Source organism: Urocitellus parryii, chromosome 2, assembly GCF_045843805.1.
Source record: "Urocitellus parryii isolate mUroPar1 chromosome 2, mUroPar1.hap1, whole genome shotgun sequence".
Classification (NCBI taxonomy): domain Eukaryota; kingdom Metazoa; phylum Chordata; class Mammalia; order Rodentia; family Sciuridae; genus Urocitellus; species Urocitellus parryii.
This window is the reverse complement of record NC_135532.1, coordinates 50,497,756-50,525,456: the sequence shown is the minus strand read 5'-3', so window position 1 is coordinate 50,525,456 and position 27,701 is coordinate 50,497,756.

Here is a 27,701-nt window from a genome sequence, read left to right as displayed (position 1 = left end):
ACATATTAATTAAGCTTTAGTTAGGAAATTCTGGTGCACTATTGCACATTATGTTGACTACACAAAATCAATAATGAGGTGCATATTCCAAAAAGGCATAAGAAAAATATTTGAATGTTTCTGTCTAAAATAATTATAAATGTTTGAGGACATACATATTTTACCCTGATTTAAGCATTACATGATGTTTACATATATTAAATATCACATAATATCCCATAATTATGTATAATTGTTATGGTTTTATATATTAGTTAAACAATATATTTGTTCTTATAGAAGAATAAAGATTATTCCGGTAGATTTTAAAAATTAATTTGGATTTCTAAAACCCTCACATAAGTATATTACCTGACTGCTATGTGCCTCAGGCCCATTTAATTTACCTCTCTATGGAATTCCCATTACTTTTCTTTCTTTTTTTTTTTTTTTTGTTGTTGTTGTTGATACCAGATATCACACTCAAGGGCGTTTAACAACTGTGTCACATCCCTAGCCCTTTTTATTTTTTATTTTGAGACAGTGTCTCACTAAATTGCTAAGGCTTACCTGGAACTTTTGATCCTCCTGCCTCAGCTTCCTGAGTCACTGGGATTACTGGCATGCACCATCAGGTCTGGCAAATTCACACTATTAACTAAGTCTTCCTCCTTGAAGAATGGTCTTCCTTTGGTTTCTGTCTTGTAGCATTCTCCTGAGGCTACTCCTACACCCTAACACACAGCCCCCCATTTAGGCTCAGTCTCTCAGAATTCTGCAAGGCTTGGCCCTATGACCTAATACCTCTGAAAGAAAAATCTCACACTGAAGTCATTGTCAATAAACACTTAATGCAAACATTTACCATATAGAGTTTTTGGGTTTTCTCAAACACTCTACTCCTTATCCATAAAATGATGCAAATAAGATACTCATATGTTTTCATATGATTTGGCTTTCAAATGAAGGATTTAGACAAAGCCTGATTTTCCTTCTGGGAATTTTAAGTCAATAATTAACACAGGAAAATAGATACTAGACAGAAATAATAACAACAATAAAAAGTTGACAGGATGGATTATACAATGTTTAAGAGGTTATCAGATCAAATAAACATTAATAATATAATTTGATTATTGTTAATAATTTCTTTCAATGTGTTGTCCAAGAATTTTGACTTTCTATCTAAAGAGAATCAGTAAATACAAATTTCTTCATGGAGTACAGCAACATCTAAGTTGAAATGAAAAATTAGTGAATGGAATATACAGGAATCAAAGTGTTCTTTTTTTTTCAATTACTATTATTATTTAGAATTGCATATATTTTTAACTGACTATTGATTTATTTTATAATTCCATATAAAATAATTCTTTATTTTCATCATATTATTTCCCCATAAGATAACAAAGAGATTTGGCGTTAATTAATTATAAGTCTAATTGAAATTGTAAAGAAGTAAGAATATGGATTTCCCATTCAATGAAAACAGCCAGAGCAAATTATTTTAATTGCATAGTTGCATAAAATCAGCCTGTCATCTGTGCTATTTCTCAATATTACTCAGAGATGCACCACTTATGAATATTTAAAAGGAAATACTGCTTGAATTGGTACTATTGTAGATTAAAATAAATAAAAGAATTTCACTTGCAAATATTCTAAATCATTTCAGAAAATTATCTTTTTAAAAGCAAATCTGTGAAAACTCATATGTGTATATTTGAAAATGAATGTACTATATAAATTAGAATCTGATATATACAGCATATCCTTCAAAGTATTTATCCTTTGATGACTTATTATATAAAATAGCTTATGGATATGAATTCCCTAATTGATAATCTAATTCATATTGTAAACCATTATTTTCAATTACACTAAAACAGTCACTGCAGGCTAAAGTCCTCAGCTTTGGGGAAACAATAGTGAAGTTTTCAAATATACCTATAGTTAGCATATCTATATTTGTAACACATGTTGAGGCTATGGCTTTTCATTAAAAACAATGCTGAAATTATGTAAACTAATTTCAGTGATGTCCAGAAGTATGTTTCATCTGTATTGACTTTCCCTTTTATGAGAAGTATAATTTACGTTCTTCTGTTTTCTTGTAAGAAAAAAAAAACTAAGTAATAAATGAAAAATGTGTTGTATTTTGAGACACACAGTTTCATATATACAATAGGAGTTAAATTGAAACTTGAAATCTGTTGTTTGATATGCTGAATCTCAGGTAAATTGAAAGATTAACCATGAATTACTTTTTGTTCTAGAAATTGCTTATCTGGAATCCAAGCACAAAATAATGTGAGACAAACTTTTTATTTTCTATTATTCTTAAAGAAAATTTCTTTACTTTTTATAAAATATTACCAGTACATTATTTGGCATATAATTTGTGTCAATTAAATTTAGTGTGTTAATTATGCTACTATGAGTAAGGTTATTTATATAGCAATAGGATAAATATATTGTACACTATGGCATTTTAATATGTTTTACTGAGCAGTTTTCTAAAGAAACTTTACAAACTCCTGAAGGGACTTGGGAACAATTTCAGCAGTTACATGAGATAAAAACTACTTGCACACTAATATTAAGATACTGTTGTATGTTTTTGAGTGTTTGATATTTTCAGTGATGCTGCAAAATAGTGGCAAACACAAATACTGCTGACTGATTACAAAGCCAGTGTCACTAAAATGCACTAAGTCATTGAGTTTTTCAACTTTATAACCTGAGGGAGGGGACCATAGAGAAACCACAACAAAAGCAACAACCAATCATAACAAAACAGCTTTATATAATAATGCCCCTGATGAAGCCTCAAATATTATCAATTTTATTAAATTACAGCATTTGGGTACATAATATTTTAAAATACAACATGATGGAATCACAAACATACTTGAAGTGCTTTTCCTGGAAAATATCAGGAAAAGCATAATTATTGAAAGACTAATTAGTTGCTCTTTTTATGAAAAAAAAAATACTTGAAACAACTTCTGAGAACACTGTTTATCTAAATTTGAGTACATGGCAGAAATAACCTAAGTGAACTTTTAATTTCAAAAACGTAATGCCTTTCATTTTTTAACTAAAGAAAACATCCAACTTTTTATGTAAAATTTGAATTTTGGAGAAGTTGTGTCTGTGATTATGAGCTCACCATCTTTTAGATACTTAAACATCTCTCCAATAAGTGCTGATATCAATTACATTTAACATGTTATAATGGGATATGCCGAATTTCAGAAAATAAGTACAAGTGGAGTAAATAGTCTCAAATGATAAATGCATAGAGTTACATACTTATATGTGGATGAGAAATCCACTAGAATTATATTACAGGTAATGGATTTGAATATAACAGAATTCAACAAATTCAGATAATTTTCAATTCTGCATTGAAAAAAATTAAGAATTTACTTCTTGTTGAATTTTGATACAATATCAAAGAAAAATATGCACAAATATCTTAAAAGTCTCATTAATTTCTTCTACAAATCTATGTGAAGATGGATTATTTTTAGATACTCTTGCCAAAACAATATATCTTGACAGAATAATTGCAGAAGCAGATAAAACTACCTTCCTTTATTAAGACAACTATGAAATAAATGTGGAAAAAATGGTAAAGAAATTATGATCTTTGAAATAACTTTTTTTAATTTTTAAGTTTTTTTCATAAAATATGTAATTTATATTAACAAGTCAATTATTGTTGATATTTTAATGACATAAATACCTGACTTAATTCCTAATTTGACAAATATAAATAAATAAAATGCACATAAATAAAACTATTTGAGGACTTCAATAACTTTTAATAGTGTAAAAGTATTATGGAAGCCAAAAATGTGATAGCTACTCAACTATATAAAACTAAAAGAATAGGGATTTACATTTGCAGGTATAGAAATAAATTGATACACCTCCTTAAGAAAGAAGATAACACTTTGGATAAGAAATGCATATTCTTAATTTGATTTTTGGTTGTTAAAAAAACTGCACTACAATTCACAAAGTAATTGGTGCATGGCCTTCATCTTAAAAAAAGTATCTGAAAAAAATCTTACTCTCCACTGTAGACATTTTGGTAAATAAATACTAACACATTAATTAAAGATAAATTAAATGCTTTATTATATATTCTTCACATATGTTAATTTATGCTGAGATTATTTTCTTTGAGGAGACTAGTACAGCCTCTTCACTACAATGTCATTCCTTGATGTGCACATGTGAAATATGATCACTTTAACCAAACTATGCTTAAACTGAAACATGAGAAATTCATATTGTGTTTATTATTATGTCTGGGAGCAGACAGACTAGAGATTTCCTCAGTTACTGAAGCATACAAACTTGGCCGTATCTTTCAAGGTTTGTCTTTGAGAATGAAGCTTAACTCATTTTGCCACATTGAGGCTTGAGTACTAGGTATCATGAGGCAAACATCCCATATTAATTTTTGGAACTTTCACTAGTAAGAATTGAATTAAATCAGTTATGATTTATTCCCAAGCATACTCACGGGGCAGGTCTATCACAACTAGGTTCTATTAAAGAATAATAGAAGGAAATTCCATAGACTACTCAACTACTATGATATCTCTTTTTCAATAATATTACGCATGTCTGTACTTTCATTATTTTTAAATCTGTAATTTGAGTTTTATTACATTCAGAAACAAATTGGTCTTCTAGGATCAATAATGTAGTGAATGAATAAATTTTACAGAATTCATTGGGGTAATTAGTTACCCAAAGATTTGCAGCCTTTCTGTATACAAAACATCTCTCCCAGTCTCTTTCTTGGAAACAGTTAAAAAAAAAAGTGGTTATTATATACAACTAGACTCCTACAAATTAAAAAAAAAACACTCTGTAGAGAACTTCATACCCATCATTCTGATATGTAAATATATTATCAAAAAGCCAGGGTTATTTCAATCATCTCCTTCACTATCTGTAGCATATAGGCTTTGATCCTTACACTTGTCTTTTTATTTTTATTATTTGGTTTTGTTTCTGTTCACTAATATGTTCCAAGCCTCTATATTTCTTGAAATCTTTTTATACATCATAAGAATGTGCTAAATATACAATAAGTGGATTACTATTCTTATTCTCCTTTGAGTTTTTCTTATTCATTTTTATAGTTCGATAGACCTAGACATATCTACTTCTGGATAAGGAACTCTGTCAATTATTTTTTTTTCATTATTTATACAATATATACTTAAAATGGGGTTATTTCTAAATATTTTAACTTAGATTAACATATATAATAAATTTTATTTTTCCTAATATTCTTTCATAAAGGTATTTAACTTTTCTTATAAATTTTGACTTTCTAAATTATAGTGATCTGAATATACACTTTTGTGTCATTTGCTATGTCTTGAAAATGAATATCAAATAGTTAAGATCAGTGGTTAATTAATTTCTCCAATTGTTTTAATAATTTCAAATTAGTTCCAATTCCTGGCATTTTAAGTCACTTAAAAGTAAAATAATCCAACTGACTGCACTGTCAATGTATGTCCTTGTGTGTACTACTCTTTCATGCACATTGCATGGAACACAACCTTGACTTCCTTACATATTCCTCCCTAAGATAAGAAGTGATCTATTTATGACATCAGATCAAGATATAAATGTTTTAATTATCTCTTTGTATGTTCTACTTTAATCCTTGCTGATGCTACTAAAAGACCCATGTGTTCAGGAAGAGGCTAAACTTCCCTGAAATTTATGAAAGGTATCTAGAAAGAGGTTATTTTCTAATCATCAGTACAGAGAGCAGCCAAGATATGGGGTTCGGTAGATAAAACATCAAGCTTTTCTTGTTTTATTTTCCAAAAGAAAGATCCAAAATGTATAAATCTACAAAAGAAACAGAGATATCACAGTACATCTGCTTCCCCAGTTCTTGTTAAAATGTACTCAGATGTAAAACATCAATATGTCAAATATTGTTATAATTTCTAAATACACTGTAACATATTGTGAAGACATGATTTTCTGCTTATTTTCTGATCTTGCATAATACTTCTTAGGATAGCTTGTTTTATAATCTGTTATGATTTCCTGGTTTATTCAAAAATTAGAGTACAACTTAACTTCTCTGTGATTATTTTCTAGAATAGACCATCTGCAGTCAGGTTACTCTTGAGAATGTGAGCTAGCAAAAGATGTAATCCTATATATCCTAAAAGGAACACATTGGTTATGAGAAGAGATAGATAGTGGGCTCAAATAGAACTCTGGTTTTGGCTAAGTAGAACTTTGAAAAAAAAAACAATACTCTATAGCCTTGCTTAAAGAAACAATGACAATATTATTTAATATTTTTTAAGAACTGAGAATTGATGTGAGTCTCCTAATAAGTCATTTAACTATTATATTTAATAATTATGTTACTAAAGAGTGAAAGGTATCCTTTTTCCTCTATCTATTCTAAGCACACTGCTGTCTACTCTTATTTCAGAGAAGAGTACAAACTAAATGTCATAAAGCCTCAATGTTTGAAAATTGATAGGAAACTACAATTCTGAGGAATTTGACTAAGTTGATTAAATATTTACTCATATATCTATATGGCTATTTATCCTTTAATTTATTCATTAATTCAACAAGTATTTATAAAACACTTCTCTAATGCAACTCCCCTAGAGATAATCAAACCCTTTTTTCCTTCTCATCTGGGGTACAAAAGTACAGTCTATCTTCTAACCTCACAGTTAGCTGTGGCCATGTAACTGTCATGGCCAATGATCATGACAGATGCACTCTACTTCATGCCTATCAATACAATCACTAGCATACAATTTTCACTGTAGTCCTCTATGATGATTGGGTGTCAATACTAAGACACATACTCAAAGAGGTATTATCTTGGTTTGTGAGGACCTAAATGATAATGTATGGTAGATAATTTCGACTATTTATTTTACTTTACATAAAAGAGGAATCAACTTTCACTTTAAAAAAATCACTCATATATTTGAATGCATAGCAGCAGTAGCTAATTTTATTTTAAAACAATGTCACCTTTCTCATTTCTCAATAATTTCTTATTTTGGTTCAGTGATGAAGAAAAGACAGGTTTTTGCTGAACAGGTGATATTTTATTGGGAAGACCAAAAGTTCACTAAGCCACATGTATTACATATCATCATAAAATAGAGATTAGATACATGTGTAAATATGTACTATTCTAACATAAAAAAGAGAGGCTTGGCTCCTTACTTGGGGCTGAAGAAAAGGGAGGCATTTAGAAGAAATTTCCCTAAGAAGGCAGTTATTGTCACTTTTTGAAGAATGACATGAACCGAGGAGTAACAAATGTCCCAGGTAGACAACATGGCATAGAAAATGGTAGAAGATGACACTTTATATATACATTATGGTTATGTAATTTTATATACATGGTACTGTGTATGGTGTGAGTAGCAGCATATCACTGTTTGTCTGATAGTGGTGACCCTGCTCTATCCTGAACAGAAACAGCAGGGTCAGCAATGGATCTTTGGCTGACTTTGAGTGATTTGTGATGGACTTTCTTCTTATTTTCTCTCCCTGTCTCAGTCATATCCATTTGCTTTTAATTTTCCCAGTGCCTTATACTTATTCCTACTGCAGTGTACTACTCATAGTATCAGATACTGTGTATATATTTTTGGTATTCTCCTTCAAATATAAAGTGAAGCACTAAGTCTAAAGTAAGAAGTTCTGAACTCAGATTTCTTCCATTTTCTAGCTGCAGGATTTTATGTAAATCTTAACTTCACTGCCATCAAAAGAAAATAGGTTCTACATTTTCTCATCTCTGACTTCTTCTAAATTATAAAATCTTGCAAATTCTTCTTTGGGATTCTTACATGTATTTTAGTGTTATTCTACTTTCTTAAGCAAGCCATCATTCTTACTCTCTGAATGAGCTTACCCATTCCTTCTTGGTCTAGGATAAGCCATTGTGTTCTTATTATCTTCCTAACCTTTTTCATTACAGGTAATTTCCATCCCTTGTGGGTCTACTACAATTCCTTTTTTTCCTTCCCTTTTCCCATTGCAAGTGATTTCTACTAAACATCTGAGAACGCTCTAATATAAAAATAATAGAACGAAGCAAAGCTTTACCAAAAATATAAAGGTATCCAGTGAACTTTTAACTGCCCAAATTGTCTTCCTAGCATTTTTCCAGTGACAATGTCAGATTGTAGGTGGTGTGTTTATGCATGTGTGCATGTGTGTGTGTGTGTGTGTGTGTGTGTGTGTGTGTGTATTTGGTGTTTGAGGTGGGATTTTTTTTTGGGGGGGGAGGTAACAGGTATTGAACCCAGGGACAGTTAACTATTAAGCCACATTCCCAGCCTTTTTTTTTTTTTTTGTATTTTATTTAGAGACAGGGTCTCAATGAGTTGCTTAGGACCTAGCTAAATTGCTGAGCCTGACTTTGAATTTGCAATCTCCTGCCTCAGCCTCCTGAGCCACTCAGATTACAGGAATTGGCCACCATGCTCAGCTAGGGGTTGAATTTCAACTGAAAATCTCTACCTGTGAAATTTTATAAACTCCATTATCATTGAATAAATGGCTGGTTCACAAGGATCCTATTTTAAAATGTTAGAAATCCTATATTTGAAAGCATTTCAAAGCACTTCAAAGTTTTTAATGTCTTCTTTCTCACAAGTAAACATTTTAAATTAAAAAAAAATTTGTCATATAACCATTTAATTATATACTGCATTTAAACCCTTCTTATGGAGTTTCCTGTTTGAACCAAGCCCTATGTGGAAGAACAAACAATTATAGTTAATTCTTTATCATTCATCTTCTTTTATGAAATTTCACATTGTAATATCAACCCACTATTTCCCTTGATACCCCTCTACAACGCATATTAAATCAATAAGTGATGATGTGCATGGGAGGCATAAAAGATATATTCTATCTAATTCAAAATTTAATAACAAAAGTGCTTTATATGTGGATTTTTTGAAAGATAGATTTAGACATAATATGGCATCATAGTTACTTTTCACTGGGGAATAAATGGTTTTCTGAAGTATTTTAAATACAAGTAGTTTTCCTAAAACCTGTTAATGGTTTTTGTTGTTGCTTTTTTAAAACTGAAATTATTAAGTCAATGAAATTATTTAAGTAAGCTCTAAATTACAAATAATCTGGAGAATTGAAACTATTATGTGGATAATTCATTTGTAGAACATTATTTACTGTAAAGCATTATAATTATTTTTGTATACTTGTAGGAATACAGTTGTTCAAATCTACTTTTTCATTATAAAGATTAGCTGTATCAGTATGTGTCTATATATTTAATGAATTAATTTTTAAAATTACCTAGTCTTCACTAAATTTGTTTACCCCAGCCTTATTCATAATGGTAATACTATAATAATAATTATATCACTAAAAACAGCAATAATAACACATAGTGCTTATGCTGAGCCATATACTCCTAATAATTTCACATGAATTTATTTAACCCATCAAAAATTCTTATGATGTGAAAATATTTATTTCCATTATTAGATAACCAGAGTTATGAAAGGGTTAAGCCATCTCTCCAAGTCCATACAGATAGAAGGGGTAAAAACAGTTTTTAATTGTTCAAAGAGTTGTAGTAGGAAAGAAAGCAAAGACACTTGACTGGATTCAGTTTAATAAACTAAATAGATATAATACTCTATGCCATTGATATAGTAAGTGAAAGGGGAAAAATTAATTGTTTGAAATTGTAGAAAGTAATGCCACAAGGAGTGTGAAAGATGCAGGGCAGGGTTGGGGACAAGTCTTATAAAAACCCCATCAATTCACCAGCTTTGCATATGTAGAAGATGGATTGACAATTTATGAATTACCATTATTTAATGAAATTCTGACTCCATTTGCAGTTTTTGATCCAGATATAATACTTTCCTAGAGAAAAGAAACATTGCATGTACTACTTGGTATATTCCAGTCTGGAACATGCAGTGTTTTTATTCATTATTGATAAAACAAATTATGAGAACTACAAGAAATTTTGGAAAGACCAAAAATATACTATGGCAATATTTTATCATTTCTCTTTCATTCTGAAATAGTTTAAAGCATGAAGATCTTGATTTTATTTTTATTCCTGACAATGACACACTTTCCACTACATTAAGGAATCAAATGGACTGAATCAGGAGGTCAGGAAATAGCTAATATTTTATATATAATGGTAAAAATACATTTACAATGGATAAGGAGACATACTTCTTAAAAACTCAGGTCCCTATCATCTCAGTGAAATGTCTCAACCTCTAATGACCTCCAGTGTCACAATTTCAACTACAAAGTAAAACATAATGCTAGACACAAATTGTGTTGCACACCAACTATCACAGAGAAAATAAGAATGAGATCAAAAGAATAGGAAGGAGAAAGAAAGGGGTGAATTTGTGGGGACTCAGAGCCACAGAGAGATATTAAAAAGGTCAAAAGACATGGTATGAAAACAAACCAGGGAGACAAAAAACTCTAGTTCATATGGAACTCTCCACGCTATTCATAAAACTGTAACTAGGCACTGTTCTTATTTGTGACAATAGGAAAAAGTTAAGAAGATAAATTTGAGGGGTTGGGGATTTAGCTCAGTGGCACAGCACTTGCCTAGCATGCACAAGGCTCTGGGTTAGATCCTCAGCCCTGGGTTGGGGGGAAGCTAAAAAATGAACTTGAATCTATTGATTATCATTTTTATATTAAATGAAGACCCTTATAAGAGAGTTCTGTAACTTATAAAGGCTTTCACTTGTTTTTCTTTAGGTGTACTTTGAAGATACGCTGCTTTCAGAGGAACATGAAAACTCATGAAATCATTGAATATTACAATTAAATAAATTGAATTGCTCACAGTATTTCACTTGCTTTAGCTAGAATCAATGTTTAATTCAGTGTAGTAGTCAGCTAAAATAATTTGTATGGATTTTTAAAGTCAATTTTTAATTACAAATAAATTCTTTAAATAACTACCCAATTACTTATTCAATAGTGGATTGTTTAGTATGTAGTATTGAAATGCAAAATCTTTAATTTAAGCACATACCTTATAAACAAAAATTTAAAAACAACAAAATCCCACCATCACAAACACAAAAATTGATTGTCAATTTTTAATTGAAAGGTTATTTTTACTGAATGGGATTCAGGGAGAGATTGGGGAAATCCAATTTCATAGCTGGAAGCAAAACACAAATAGTTATTTAAAAATTGCAAAAAAAATAATCAAACAAAGGAGAAGAGATGGTATCTTGGTGGTAAACTCCTGAATGGGTCTGATAGATGAAAGGCAAACACATGGAAATTTGCCACTCTAACAAAACTGTGAATAATGATGAAATGACTCTAATGCATGTTATTTAAAACACTTTGTATATTTAAGTAAAAGAAAAAAAACTGCATGTTTTTTCTAAAGCAGCATAGTATCCTCTTTATGAGAAGCTTCTGTTGCTGTTGTTACAAATTCAAATTACGAAGGACCATCTAATAGCTATTGCTAAAAAGGATCTATGGGCAATAGACTCCTGAATTCTGCAATTACATATATAGACTTGCCATTTCAAAATATACAGTTACATGGTAGAATCACCATTTTGAAATTTTAACATCAAGAGTTTGCCATTTTATTGTAGCAGTCTCAGTGAAAAATTGTCGGAAGTATGAGTTCTTGAAAACTGGAATAAAATGAATGTAGGTATAATCTGGGTGAAGTAGCTATTGAGTGTTGTTCAATAGCCTATTAGTAATTTAGAAATGTAATACGTACTACAAAATTTACAATTAGTATATTCTGAATTAAATAAAATATATTGTTGGGAAGATGCTACTAAAATAATCATATATTTTCACTCTAAGAACCAAAATTGTCTGATTATTGATTCCATTGCAGATATTTACAGCTGTTCCTAATTTTAAGAAATACTTAATAAATATGCATTGTTTTTATTATTATACTATATATGATGTAGCTGTACCAAAATAAAATTCTTACCCTTAAGTAGTTGAAAGCCTACTAGAAAATTCAAAAAACTGTAATAGTAGGTATTAAATTATGAATGACATTTGAAAGGCACAAACAAAACTATGGAAAATGAGAATAATAGAATATGATAAAAAATTTTACTATTTCTTTAGTTCTGATTATGTGCAATAACACTGGTAGGTGTTTCTGTGTATGTGAGTGTGTGTATACACACATTGTATATATACACAGACACAAAATACATATATATGTACTTATCTATATTATGCATTGGTTTGTTGTGTAGATTCATATTTATATATTATCTGTTTAATTCTTAGTCTGTAAGGTGAAGTACAAATTTTATCTATCAAAAATTCAACTAAAAAAATTAATTTAGTTGACCTGATTAATCTATTATGTATAACTAAAGCAACATATTTTTTTTTCTTTAGAGTAGATGTACCTTATCTACATGCTAAGAAACTAGTTTATTCTTTTTCTTAAAAATATTTTACATATTTTCTTACACTTTGGACAAATAAATGTAAATATTTAAGAAAACAGGGCTGGGGATGTGGCTCAAGTGGTAGTGCGCTCGCCTGGCATGTATGTAGCCCGGATTTGATCCTCAGCACCACATACAAAACAAAGATGTTGTGTCCGCTGAAAACTAAAAAATAAATATTAAAGTTCTCTCTCTCTCTCTCTCTCTCTCTTGAAAAAAAAAAGAAAAAAAGAAAACATCCTTCAAATGAAATTAAGGAAAAAGAAGTCATAGCTCAGTTGTAGAGCATGAGCTCAGCGTATGTGATGCCTTGGACTGAATTAGTGAAGGGTAAAATTCTTAATATCTTCTACTTTCCCTGGTAATTTCCACTGTTATTTTCTGCCATGGTTGCTGCTAACCTTAGTGCTGTAAACACTTCTTCCACATAAATGCTATATTAATCTTTCTGTAATATATGCATCCCTGCATTATTTTGTAGGTTGCAGACATAAGAGACATCACTCATTTTAAGATGTATTTCAGGAACACTATTAATTGATATCCAAACACATATAAAGAGGACCTCTATGGAGGAGAGGTAGACCTGTGGTTTGATTTGGTAGTGTACAAATCAAGTACAGTTCGCACAACTGAGTGCCTAAATAATGACAGTGACAGCAGGAGATGTGTTAAGTAGTACAGCTAAATAAATAAATAAATAAATAAGATTTTAAAGAGTTTATTAGTGTTCAGTATTATGTCCCTATGGTGGAATAGAGCTACTCTAGATGAATGTCAGCTAATTAGGATTAGTTTGGGAATTGTGCTCAAATTTTTGGCTTCATCTATAAATCCCAGAAATTATTTTGATTACCATGTAGCTAGAGAATGAGCAGAAAAAAGTATATATTACAAATATCCCAACTGAGAAGAATTTAGTGTAAATCTATCCTATTCCATTGTCAAAAACAAAAACAAATTAATGAACTCCCTAAAGCACTCACTGCTGAAAAAATAAAATAAAAGCATTCAAAATTCTCAGAAAATAATCATGCATTTCGCTATTACATCAATGTAAGGGATTATTTGAATGTTCCTATTATTTTAAAAAATGACAAATTTAGTAAAATTATAAATAAATTTAGTTTTGAGTTTTAACATATTCATTTATTTTCCTTTAAAAATATAGCAAATTTAGTAGGCATTTTAAGTGAGAATTTAATAACACAAATTCTCAAATATATTAAAATGTGGATTTTGCTTTATATATTCAGTTTATTTTTTAAATGATACTATTAATCATTAATGATAACATAAAATATTTAATGACTTTTGTAAATGATACTGTGAGGACAGTATTGCATAGTGATTAAAAGAATGAACTCTAAAGTTAGATCCCCTAGATTAAAATCCTAACTGTAAAAGTTATTTTATGTGTCACTGAGGAGATATCACTTTCTTTGAGATGCAGTTTTTTTTTATCAATTTACAAGGGGTTAAGTAAAGACATCTCTCTTTGAATATTTTAGATAGATTGAACAAAAAGTAGGTTCAAACTATAGTAATTTCTTGTTATTTGGACACATTTAATTAAACCTACAAACATAGTAGAATTGCTATTCTCCTAAATATACTTGCAGTATTGTTTATGACAATATTAATCTTATAGTTTTATTTAAAAATATAAGTGTAAATACTCTATTAAATATTCTAATAACACACATTGGATAATCTTCTGGTTTTTAATTTTTTTCAATAGTCCAGGTTAGTAAATATTCACAAATTTCCAAAATATATACACAACATAAGCTCTCAAACTTTGATCCACTTTATGTTAGCATGGGTTAAAATAATATACCCACTATGAAATAGTGAAGAGTTATTTACTAAGTAATTTGGAATTCACTTCTTAACCAGATAAAAATTTCCATAAACTATAGATTTTAGCTATGACATAAGATCTGGACCTAAAGAACTTGTACATGTTTTTCCTTATGACCAAGGCTGCTGTGTCAAGACAATTTATATTTTTAGGACAATATGGTGCTGTGGACTGAATTGCATTTTACCAAAACTCCTATATGGAAGCCCTAATTTCAGTGTGACTGTACTTAGAGATATGACCAAAAAAGAGGAAGCTGAAGCTTATGTACTAAGAAAGGAGTGGCTGTAAAAAGGTAGGTTTACTATCTGTATATGAAAATCATTAGAAAAAGATTCTCTCCCTCTCCCCACTCTTCCTTTCTCTCTCCCTCTGATTCCTCTTTTCCCTCTTTCTCTCTCTCTTCCACTTCTTCTCATAGGCAGACACAAATAACTGGTCTTATAAACACACAGTAAGAAGAGAATTGGGTAAAAGCTAGAAAGATAAGTCTCACCAGAAACCAACCATAACAACATCATGCTCTCAAACAATAAGCCACCCAAACTAGGAGAAAACCTTTGTTATTTAAACCTTCTCGTTTACCATAGTTCATAAGGGCAACTAGAAAAGACTAAGACATATAGGATATGTTTTATCTTATGTCAACTGTACTGTTTAAGTTTTTAGAAATTATTTCACCCAAACTCAGATCCTTATCAATTGGACAGAAAAAAATAAAACTACTTACTTTTCATTCTGTTCTAAAATATTTTCATATCCACCTATCTCATAGACCTGTGATTCTTGGAGTTTTCTAATAAATAGGTGATCATATTCTGCTAATCTATTCCTTCAATTGGCTCTAATGTCATCCTTTAAAGTCATTCTTGAATTAGTTAATCAATGTTTGGCATTCTAGTAGATTTTATTAAAATGTGGCATCTAAATAGAAGTAGATATTCATAGGCAGGAAGGATTAAATAAACAAAAGATGTAAACTATATTGATGCCATTAGAAAACCTACAGTAAAATAAAAAGTACAATAAAATAATTAAAATAGTCACTGGACACAAAAATGTTAAGTATTTTTACATGGTAAACTGGATTAATTTTATGAAGGACAAAACTGAGAAAACATCCTTAGAGACTGTAGAAAAGGATATAGAGATAAACATTATCCTAAATGGTAGGTATGAAAAGCAGAGTAGATATTAAACATGGTTTTATTAAATAGTTGTGACTCTAATTAGGAGCTTATCTCCTGGTTAGATTGAAACAATCATAAGATATTATCCCTTTTCCACAGGCAACCAAAAGTCAGAACATTTGGTTAAAAATTCTACTTAAAATTGTGGATGTGAAGAAATATAAATTAAGAAAGGTAAAGAAAATAGCGAGATCTTCATAGGAAAAAGGATACTTATGCTTGTTCTCTTTCCTGTTAGAGTGGTGAATCTCTTAGTTGGGGTAAAAACATCTTGGATTGCTTGTACCTTTAACAACTCCACCTTGTTTAACAAGAGAAATTAAAGCAAAGAATACTCTACCCACAGCCCCACCTGCCAACTTTTCCCATGGCTCATCAAATATGATAAATGATTATGTCTTCTTTCCAGTGGTTGTAAAAGTATCTATAATTGTCAAAACTCAATGAACTGAGAGCTTACAATCTGGTGATTTTAATCTATATAAATTGTGCTTCCATATTATTTTTTAAAAACTTATGAATATGAAGACTTCAATGGAAGAAAACAGCTCGGTAGACTACATAAAAAGAGAAAATGTTTAAAAATGAAAAAAAAATCTAGGAAATCTAATGTATGAGTAAATAGTAGTAAAAACATAGCTGACTATTTGGAGAAGGAATGATTGTAGAAAGTAAAATTACCACATCCCTCATGGCTGTTAATTCAGGTTCCAGGACCAGTCAGTGTGGGAATGGAGAAAAGACAAACTGACACACATACAGAGAAAAAGCTGGGTCTTGGGGTTTGACTCCTCCCTGGTAGGGAGGTAGCAGCATACAACAAGCTTAGCATGTTTATGATATAGGTATAAGCATCAAAAGGATTTATTGTAAGGAAATTTCTTCAAAGTCAGGAGATCCAGGGTCATGAGTATGAGCAGCCCAATTATGATTATCATCTTTTGCCCATAACTTTCTACACCCAACAGCTGGAGTCTGAACCACAAGATCAAGAACTGAATAGGTCTGTGGTTGTCACAGGATCTCCTATTGAACAGAGTGTCACCATACTGGGAAGTATTAAATCAAAACTCAAGAAAAGCATTGCCTCTGTCATAGGACGGCTCAAAACCCAGTACAGTTGCTGTTTCCAACAGAAAATAATGCAATAAAATGTTGAGCTGTACTCTGAAGAATAGTGTCCATCTTCAGACTTAAAGTATTTCTTAAGTCATGCTTTCTTTTCCTTTTTTTTTTTTTTTTGGTACTGGGAATTGAACCCTGAGACACTCAACCATTGAGCCATATCCCTGACCCCTTTTATTTTTCATTTTGAGACAGGGTCTCCCTGAGTTTTTCAGGGCCTTGCCAAATTGCTGAGGCTGGCTTTGAACTCATGATCCTATTACCTTAGCCTCTTAAGTCTCTGGGAATACAGGAGTGTGCCACCACACAAAGTAAAGTAAAGCTACAGTAAAATAAAAAGTGCAATAAAAGAATTATACAACTATATATGTGCATGTAAAATAATTTCCATTATTTTAAGAAAATACTCTGTATATTAAATAAATTCTGGAAGAAAATAATCAAAAGTTATGTTTTTCCATGGTGGATATGTGAATGTTTATTATTTTTATTTAATTCTCTAGAGTATGCATTCTATAATAGTACTATAATATATACAATGCATAAACTATATACAGTACATATAATATATGCTATATGTACATATCTCTATATTTTATCTTTTTTTATAAGATTTTAAATAAAATGAAAGTCAAATAAAAATATCTGTTGGATGTAACAAAGTAATTTCTACATTACCTACTGTAACTTTTCGTTATTATTCAGAATGATAAAACCTCATTAAATGTGAATAAAAAAAGAATTAAAATAATCATTAGACACACAATGGTTAAGAATTTTTACTTGGTAAACTGAATTAATTTTGTGAAAGACAAAACTGAGAAAGTATCCCTGGAGACTGTAGAAAAGAATATAGAGATAAACATTATCCTAAATGGTAGGTACAAAAATCAGAGTGGATATTAAACTTAGTTTTCTTAAACAGCTGTGATTCTAAATAGGAGTCTGGCTTAAGTTATGCTTTCTGAATAAATGAATGAATGAATGAATGAACAAATGAGTACCTACCAATATATGTGCAAAAATAGAAGCCATAAAAGTTAACATAATTGGGCTAGTGACTCCATTCTAAAATATAAATAAATCAATCTTCCCAAGTATCATATACCCATAACATATTACATGGAGAGAAAAATTAGAACATAGTTGCCATCACACTTGTAATAGTTTCTTGATATCAGAAAATGATGAGAGATAATTACAATTCTATAAGTTAAAGCATCTTTATTTATCATCTATCATATCACATTCCTTTATGAGAATATAATGAATATATCTAAAGAGATGCATGAAAACAGATAGTAAAGCAACCAAGAAGTTTTTGAGTAAATTCTTTCAGATTGTGTATTTCTTGATGTCATGAAAAGTAATTCAGATTATACATTTCAAGACTGGGGAAAAAGGGAATTTAAAATTATGAATAATGACATGTTAACTACACTCCAAAATTTTATATGAATTTTAAAATTTGTGATTAGTTATATTTATAATATGGCTATTTTAAAAGATTTATATAGTTATCCAAGTTTATAATAATTCTATAGGCTGTATTAGTGCACAGAATAATTTGATGCAGAATGACTTTAGGCATAGTGTACATTAAGAACAACTAGAAGTAATAAAATAAGATTTAACAATTCTTGGGTGTAGATATTTAATATGATCTATAGAATTTCAGAATTAAGAAGTGGGTAATTAAAAAAGGAATAGCATTCTAAACATGATATATAGTGGAGTATTTGAGATTATAGTCACAAATACAATATCTAGAAAGGGGAAGAAGTGAAATGAATAATTATGTTAATTTGGACTATTAAAATGTAATATTAAACTACAAACTATCTATTGTAAATTGAAAAAATATAGCAGATGAGTATACTATTTGATTATATCATGTATTTACAGATAATTTAAGGTATGACTATGGTATTGGTGTAATTTAGGAGAATATTCTTTTATTTCAGATTTATATGTCATATTATTTGTTAAGTATATTTTACAAAATTTGAAATACTGTTTGAAGTATTATGGCTAATTGGTGTGAGGAAATGACATGATATTTTATAAAAATAATAAAATCCATGTTTGTGAGTGTGTGTATTTTCTTAGAAAGTTTTTCTTTAAAATGATTAAATTTTAGGGAATGTAATTTTTATATATGGTGTAACTGCATTTATTCTGAAATTGAAAACAATTCTGCCAACAAAAGTCTTCTATAATAATGTAGAAGAGAGAACATACACAATATGTTATTGGGTAAACATTAACAGATCACAAGCACATAAGATTCAGAGAAAATGATCAAAAATTAGAATAAAATATCACATAATTTAAATAGCAAATCAATAAACGAGAAATCTTATTTCCAGGGGAGGGGGGAAGCTAGTCCTTGTGACAGTCCTCTGTACATCTCAAGAGAGGTAATCCTGAGTTAATTCAGGATATGCTTTTTTACTATCTAGTAGTTATTTAGTCTGTGACATTGGAAATATCTCTACATTTTTGTAAAAATATGAGGCTGGTCTTAATATCTAGAGAGGTTTACTTATGTTCCCATAGTTAGAGTAAGGACTTAGATACATTATGTTTTCAAAGACCTATTTTAGGAAAAAGGGAGTAGGAGAACCATCACTTTTTCCATTATAAACAGAGGAAATCATTTTAATTTACTCTTACAATTCCCCTTTTGTAAATCTTTTATGGTAACACTATGACTTTTCCAGTTTTTCCATTGTGTGTTTTAATTTTTTAATGGGCATTCTATAGCCAATGAAATACTAGCAAGTTCATGACAAAGCTAGAAGAATAAGAAATTGAGTCACACAAGGAGAGCGAAGTAATCTCATTGAATAGCTCTAAGCCCAACAAAATGCTTCTTGAGTGCATTTCAAGATCTCAAAACTTCAGTTTCAAACACCTCAAGAGAGAGTCACATTCCAGTCTTCTTCAGGTAATGGATTTACCCTGGAATCAGGAATTGGGGTTTCCTTTTCATTTTGATGGTAGTATGCAAGAAAGGTATTAAGAATTCTCTTTAAGGATTATTGTACCCCAGTCCTTCTTCACTCTTTCTCTTTACTTCCCAGATGTCAAGACATTGACGGTTTTCTCTGCCATGTGCATCCAGCATGTTCAACTGTCTCATAAAAGAGTCCCAAAACCACAGGGTCAAGCAACTGAAACCTTTGAAACCACACATCTCAATGAATCTTCCTTCTATGTACTCTAATTGTTTGGGGTAATTTTTCACCCCAATGGAAAGCAAACCCTCATATAAACTTAGCTGAAGAAATTCCACATGGTCAGTTGCTGAATCTTAGCCAATAAATTCTGAAGAGTTTACTTATACCACATGTGTGGGGGAAAAAGGTGACAGGGAATATAATAGTCCATATGATTTTACATATATTTGTATATTTCTTGAATAATAGTGGGAGTTGTTTTGTTGGACTCCATAGATATTTTTCTATCAAAGCTAGATCTCTGTCAAAATAGAATATTCCACTCGTTAGAAATTTGTTTTTTAAAAGGGAAACTTGGGGCTGGGATGTGGCTCAAGCAGTAATTCGCTCGCCTGGCATGCGCTAGGCGCTGGGTTCTATCCTCAGCACCACATAAAATAAAGATGTTGTGTCTACCAAAAACTGAAAAATAAATATTAAAAAAATCTCTCTCTCTCTCTAAAAAAATTTTAAAAAATAAATAAAAGGGAAACTTTTTAGTTATGCATACAATAGCTAATAGCATCTCTCTTGGCTTTTGAAGGTGGGGGTTGAAGGTGTTTATCACCAGGTTTTGGTTATAAATGGTCAGGAAAATATAAACTATTGGCACAATTTAGTTGTTTGACCCAGAACTCATTTATTTATATGTTTTAAAACAATATTTCATTGCCATTGGTTAATATAAAAATAAGAAAATTTGATGTGCAACCCCAATTGAAAATTGCTGTCTTAGAGGAAAATATTAAATTCATATTAAAGAGGTGAGGTTGAAATCATGGTTATGTTTTAAAAAGAATGCTGAGCCAGTAGTGGTGGTGCATGTCTGTAATCCCAGCAGCTTGGCAGGATGAGGCTGGAGGATTGCCAATTCAAAGTGAGCCTCAGCAAATTAAGGAGGTCCTAAGTAACTTAACAAGACCCTGTCTCAAAATTCAAAGCTAAAAAAAAAAAAATTAAAAGAGTTGGGTATGTGACTCAGTGGTTAAGCGCTACCCTCCCAGTTTTAATCTCTAGTATCAAACAAATAAATAAACAGGATAACTCGAATTATACATTTTACTGCTGTACCTTAATATTATCTGGAAAAGTATCAACAAGACTATCGTTTTTTTTTTGTGCTAACATTTGTTTATTTTTTATTTTTATTTATTTATTTAATTTTTTTAAATTTTTTTTTATTGATTGTTCCAAACATTACAGAACTCTTGATAAATCATCTTTCATATATTTGACTCCATTGGGTTTTGAACTCCCATTTCTACCCCAAATACAGATAGCAGAATCACATCTGTTACATACTCACATTTTTACCTAATGGCATATTAGTGACTGTTGTAATCTGCTACCTTTCCTATCCCCTACTATCCCCCCTCCCCTCCCCTCCCACCTTATCAACAAATGGGCCAAGGACCTGAACAGACATTTCTCAGAGGAGGACATACAATCAATCAACAAGTACATGAAAAAATGCTCACCATCATTAGCAATCAGATAAATGCAAATCAAAACCACCCTAAGATACCATCTCACTCCAGTAAGATTGGCAGCCATTATGAAGTCAAACAACAATAAGTGTTGGCGAGGATGTGGGGAAATGGGTACACTTGTACATTGCTGGTGGGACTGCAAAATGGTGAGGCCAATTTGGAAAGCAGTATGGAGATTCCTGGGAAAGCTGGGAATGGATCCACCATTTGACCCAGCTATCATCCTTCTGAGACTATTCCCTGAGGACCTTAAAAGAGCGCACTATAGGGATACAGCCACATCAATGATTATAGCGGCACAATTCACAATAGCTAGACTGTGGAACCAACCTAGATGCCCTTCAATAGATGAATGGATAAAAAAAAATGTGGCATCTATATACAATGGAGTATTATGCAGCACTAAGAAATGACAAAATCATAGAATTTGCAGGGAAATGGATGGCATTAGAGCAGATTATGCTAAGTGAAGCTAGCCAATCCCTAAAAAACAAATGCTAAATGTCTTCTTTGATATAAAGAGAGCAACTAAGAACAGAACAGGAAGGAAGAGCATGAGGAAAAGACTAACAGTAAACAAAGATGAATGGGGGGAGAGAAAGGGAGAGATAAGGGAAAGGATATGCAAATGGTAGGAGACCTTCAATGATACACAAAAGTATAAGAGGTTATGATGGGCAAGGGGGAGGGGGGAAAAAAAGGGAGAGACTATCTTAAATAGTAATGAATCAGGAAATGCTAGCCCATTGGAAAATATCCTGAAAATTTCCCATATGGCGTGGACTTTGTTTACCTTAAAATTGTACTCCTGGAAATTTTACTTTTGGAGGAAGCAAAGTATTTCTTCAGTATTGACAATTATTCCCATGATCAAAAGTAACATATTAAATAATCTCAGTTACTTCTGTTGTATTTCTTTAATAATATCAATGAATAAATGTAATTATTTTTTCAGGTTTCTTTTGAGAAATCTCAAAGAAGGAGGTTTAAAAGATGTCCTGAATTATTTTGCAATCCTTGCTTCTAAATTAATAGTTCAATTTTATAAGAAAAAAAATAAAGATGAAGTTTATGATTTCACCACTTGATTAAAATATGTCATGAGTTGCTGAGAAACAATTCTTGGTTATTTAGTCAAAGTGACAATAAAATAACTCAAAGGTAGACATAAGACCTGAGATGATTATAAAGAAAGCCATTCTAAACATGAGAAGATTTTGCTTTCAAATAAGGGACATAATGTAAAATCAACATAATGAATAAAAAATTTATCCAATACAACACAGAATCTTTGATATCTATGCAGATTACAAAAAAATAAAGAAATCACTTTACTACTTATGAATAGCAGATCATATTCCAAAAAAGCCATTTAACAAGATGGAAATAAAATTCCATTTTTTCAATCAGCATAATAATTGTTACAACAGGAAACAGCTTTTGTGGGGAGGGATACAAAAAGCCATCAAGTTGTAACCAACTTTGGCAAATGAAATTCTCTTTGTGTATATTTTCTGCAACTTTTTATACTATACTCTTTCAGTTTTTTAAGCATCACTTTTATTTTTTTTCATTCTAGGATAATCATTTATTTTATTTACTTTCACAGAATTCTATTATCTTTCCCTCTTAACAAAAGGCATCTTATATACTTTTCAAATAAATAAATAAAAATTTCTTCATGCCTCTGTTAATCCTAGCAGAGTCTCACTCACTCATACTTATTATAATGTTCACTGAGGTCTGAAAGTTTGTAATTTATATTTTGAAACCCTCATCCCTGAGGTGAAGTTTATTTGAAGGTGGGGTGTTTGGGTGGTGACTAGGGCATGAATGCAAAACCCTAATGTGGAGATAAGTGCACACATACAGGGGCTCCCAGAATGAGTTCAGCCCTTCCATCCTGTGAGCTCAGGTTAAGAAGAGGCCCTCTGAAAATTGAGAAACAAGTTCTCAATAGCACAGAAACTGTTGGCACATTGATCTTGAACTTTTCAGCTTCCAGAGTGGTAAGAAATAGGTTTCTGTTCTTTATAAGCTAATCTGCTTATAGCCTTTTATTACAGAAGCCCAAATTAATGAACATAACATTTAATCAAAATAAATCTCTTTCAAAATAAATCTAGAGAATCCATACATTCATACAAAAGCACTGTGTAAAACATTAGAAGAGGCCATGGACACACATGGCAGAAAGTTCTTCAAACATGTTCCTTATAATGCAAATTCTCACAGTGGAAAAATGAGCATTGTTATTTACAGACTCAAAAGCACAGTCTTGCTTTTCCTTAACAATTTAAATGAAATGGTGTTTAGTACTTTATGTTTCTGTATGATATTTTACTTAAAAACAATGTAAAGATTGATGGGGTTTTTTAACCTTATTTTAAAATTAATTCACCATTTTTAAAATAACCCCCAACTCTTAGAATCTGTTTACATGTTACAAATGTAACTACTGTCAGACTTATGTTTATAACATTTTGATTTTTATACCTAAATATATGGGGTTTTTGGAATTTTTAATATTAAAGTTAACACTACATAAGAGTACTGCTGCTGTGTTGAACAGTAAACCTCTAAAAGTTTAAAAACACAATATCTAGGTAGAATATAAATGTACACTAACATCATATTTAACATTCTTAATCAGAGTTGGCACAGCTGTTTATATTAAACCAAAATTATCAAATTAGCTTCACATTTCAGAATTTTACCTTCAGTATACACATTTAGAGTCTTAAAATGCTTTGAATTTATTTCCATATTAATACTTTCCTAAGACATTGAAAGTATTATAAGTTCAATTTTATTATTTTCTTGGGGATTTATTAGTATTCAATTTGTATCTATTTTCCTCAGCAAGTCAATTTGAATAAATCTTCTTTAATTCAAGATGCTTTACAACCTAATTTATCAGTATCATTAGGACTTTGGAAGATATTATACATTCACACAATGTCTTATTGATGAAGACCTTTCCTGATTATGGACACAAGGAGTCAGAAAGACAGTGAAAGCTAATTACTTCAATTTTAAAATTTCAGTCATGGATCAAGTATAAATACAAAAATACAGGGCTCTCCAATAATATAGTTTTCTTTATTTAAGTAAGTTAGTAAACAAGTTAGTCTAAGTATCACCTCTTAATAGGCAAGAATTCTGAATTGATTTGAGTCAAGATACAAATACTCAAATGAGAAACCTAACAACAAGAATAAAATAATTTTTTCTATCATGTTGCTCAGAGGGATTAGATTTCTCTAAACCATTCATCCAATTTGTTTAAAAAGATCATCAAGTGGCAAAACCTAATTTTCAGAGAGAAAAAAATATTAAAATAACAAACAAAACTAATGGGTGAAAATTTAAAATTTGAAAAACAGAGTTAACAGAGTACTATTACTGCTTCAGTTTCATCCATAGAAACCAAGAAAGAATACCTTATTTTCACATCAACCAGATAGTGAACTTAGGTGGCAAAGTTTCACAGACTTGATGGTAGATTCTATTAGGCATCTCAGATGGAGAACTCCCAAATTCTTAAAAGATAATTTTCAGAAAAGGATGAAAATGGATTAACATTAAGAATCATATTATATCATATATATAAGTGAACTAGATAGATGTTATTAACTATTCAAAGCAGAAATGCAAAAGCACAAATTTAGGCATATTAACAGAAATGTTGAAATGAATCACAAATTCACTTAATTCCCTGAATTATTGTATGTCTTGCACTTCTAGTTCTTTTATAACTAGTATTATTCTTTCTAAATGAGCTCTTGTCAAAGGGTATTGTTTAAACAAGGCCACAGCTTATATCTTTTGATAACTAAGCTATTCCTTTGACTCAATATCTGTGATTAACTTTTACTATTCTTCCTAGGGATTGAAAATGATGCAACAAATTTTTTAGCTCAGAGTTCAGAAAGGAGAGAGAACCACTCTTCCCTATTTTTTTTTTCCTCAAAGAAACCATGTAACTTTATGTTCCTTACGTTCCAATGACACTTCATTCTGAGTGTAGAAAATGGTGTAGTAACTTAATTTGCAACACAATTCTTTACTCAATGGATTTTACAGAAATTTCAGGACAAATTATAAAGTCTATGCCTTTCTCAAAGGACCTCTCTATCTGAAGGCAGAGTGAAAAAGGAAAAAATAGAAGACTTACAAGAAATGTAGACATGCTATATTGATCTTTATCAGGTGGAAAAATGAGCATTTTCAGTAGAAATGGCATAATAAGAAATACCAATATTTATCAAAAAAAGGCAAAGAAAGATTAATGGAGGAAAACTTAAACTGCTGCCAACACTTCCCCCAAATTCCAGTGTCAATGTGTGCGTTTGTGTGTTTGTGTGTGTGCAAGTGTGCCCGTGTGCTGAAGATTGAAACAGGGTGGATGGGGAATGCTTAACCACTGAGCCATATCTCCAGCTCTTTTTAATTTTTTTTTTTTTTGAGACAGGGTCTCATTGAGTTACTGAGGCTGGACTCAAACTTGAAATCTTCCTGCCTCAGTCTCCTAAGATGTTTGGATTATAGGCACTCACTACTATGCTCTGCCCCAAAGTGTCAATTTTAAGACACCTTCAATTATTCCTTAGAGAATGTTTCTGTCACTCTGGGATTTTATTTCTCTCTCTTGTTTGTGCAATATTTACATTTATTTCTACAATCCTTCTTCCAAAATCCTGGCTTCTTACAATAATGACAACTGACTTTTTATTTTTTCCTTTCAGAGTTTGATTAGGTAAAGTATTATTTCCAGTAGTAATAACCTTTTTTTTTTGTTATTTTGAACTAAAACAGTTTCCAAAAAGCTCAAAGAAAAGGGTTTGAAAGGGAAATTTTGATCTGCCCTTGAATCCATTCCTATAGTTTTATTAACAAACCACTATTGAATATTAGCAGGAGCTCATCTGTTTTCTAAACAAAATGATGTGCTCACTCTTTCTAGCTCCTATTTTGCAGAAAATCTTCTTGTATAAGTTCGCAACTCTTCTGGTGGGCTTTGTGTTTTCTGCAAGACTTTTGTTGTTAGGAATGATGGATAATAAAACTTTTATGGCTCCTCTTAATTGGATGTATTGCTATTTTTTTTCTCCCAATGTGTTTATGCAAACAACATGCAATATATCCTTGTAGCAGAACTTCACACAACAGGTAGCAGGTGTATCCAGGTGTAGACTTATTGGCTGAAAACCCTGTGTGGCATACTTTCACAACTCATGAAGTGCTTTCCAAAGCACAGAAGAGAACCCTGAAAATAATGATATCATCTGATGAATCAGGAATATTCCTTTTCAAGTTTTCAGGTCCTCTAGATAGATCCTAGTAGATTCTCAGTGGCATCAGATTCAATGGTGATCCAATTTGAATAGTCTTGTTTCCTTGCATTGTGGCAAGGGAAATATAGTTATATGGCAATATTCTTCCCTTGTGTGTATATGCATGAAAGTGTGCACATATTAGTCTAATTACTCTTTTGCTTATATTTTTATAAGTGAATGCCATAACAATTGCCATCCTGACATATTTACATAAACAGTCTTTTAATAGATTCTCAATTATTCCCTGCCCAGAAATTTTATTACTTTTGCTTTTCTACTTATGTGGTCTGTAGAAAGAATCTTGAAGGTGGACTCTAAGCACAAAGAACATATACTCCAGTCTTCTCAAACTGAGTCAGTAATTCATCACCTGTTTAAAAAGTCAATCCCTCATTCTTTCCTTTAGGGAAATTTCCCAAGGGAAAAAAAATATCCTCATCTAAAAGATACTTGCATCCAATAGATCCCCAGGGTTCAGCCTCAGGCAGAGACAAAGAAAGAAAGACGAAGAGACCAGAGGGGTGGAACAGTCAGAGAGAGGAATAAGCTAAAGTTTCCAGCTTTTAGACAGGGAAGATACTTGAAATTTGCACATTTCATTCTCTTTTTTCAACATTTTATTTTTTAAATTTATTTATTTTTCATTGCAATCCTTATTACACATATAGAGCACTAGTTTTCATATCTCTGGCGGTTCAGTTTCTTTTCACCTTCTTTTCTGTAATGATATTTATGCCATGGACAATAGCGATAGTTTGGCTTGTAAAGAAATGTTCAAAGTGCCCTCACAAATAAACTAATTTATTAATGTAAATCAAGTGAATGTACTTAAGGACTCAGTAAAGCTGGATTTTCCCATATTTGGTTCTAATGTGATAGAAAACATTGAAGACAACATTTCCATATTTTTATACTATTAAAACTAATAGTGATCCTGATTGTTATGGTTTGTGTGTGTAA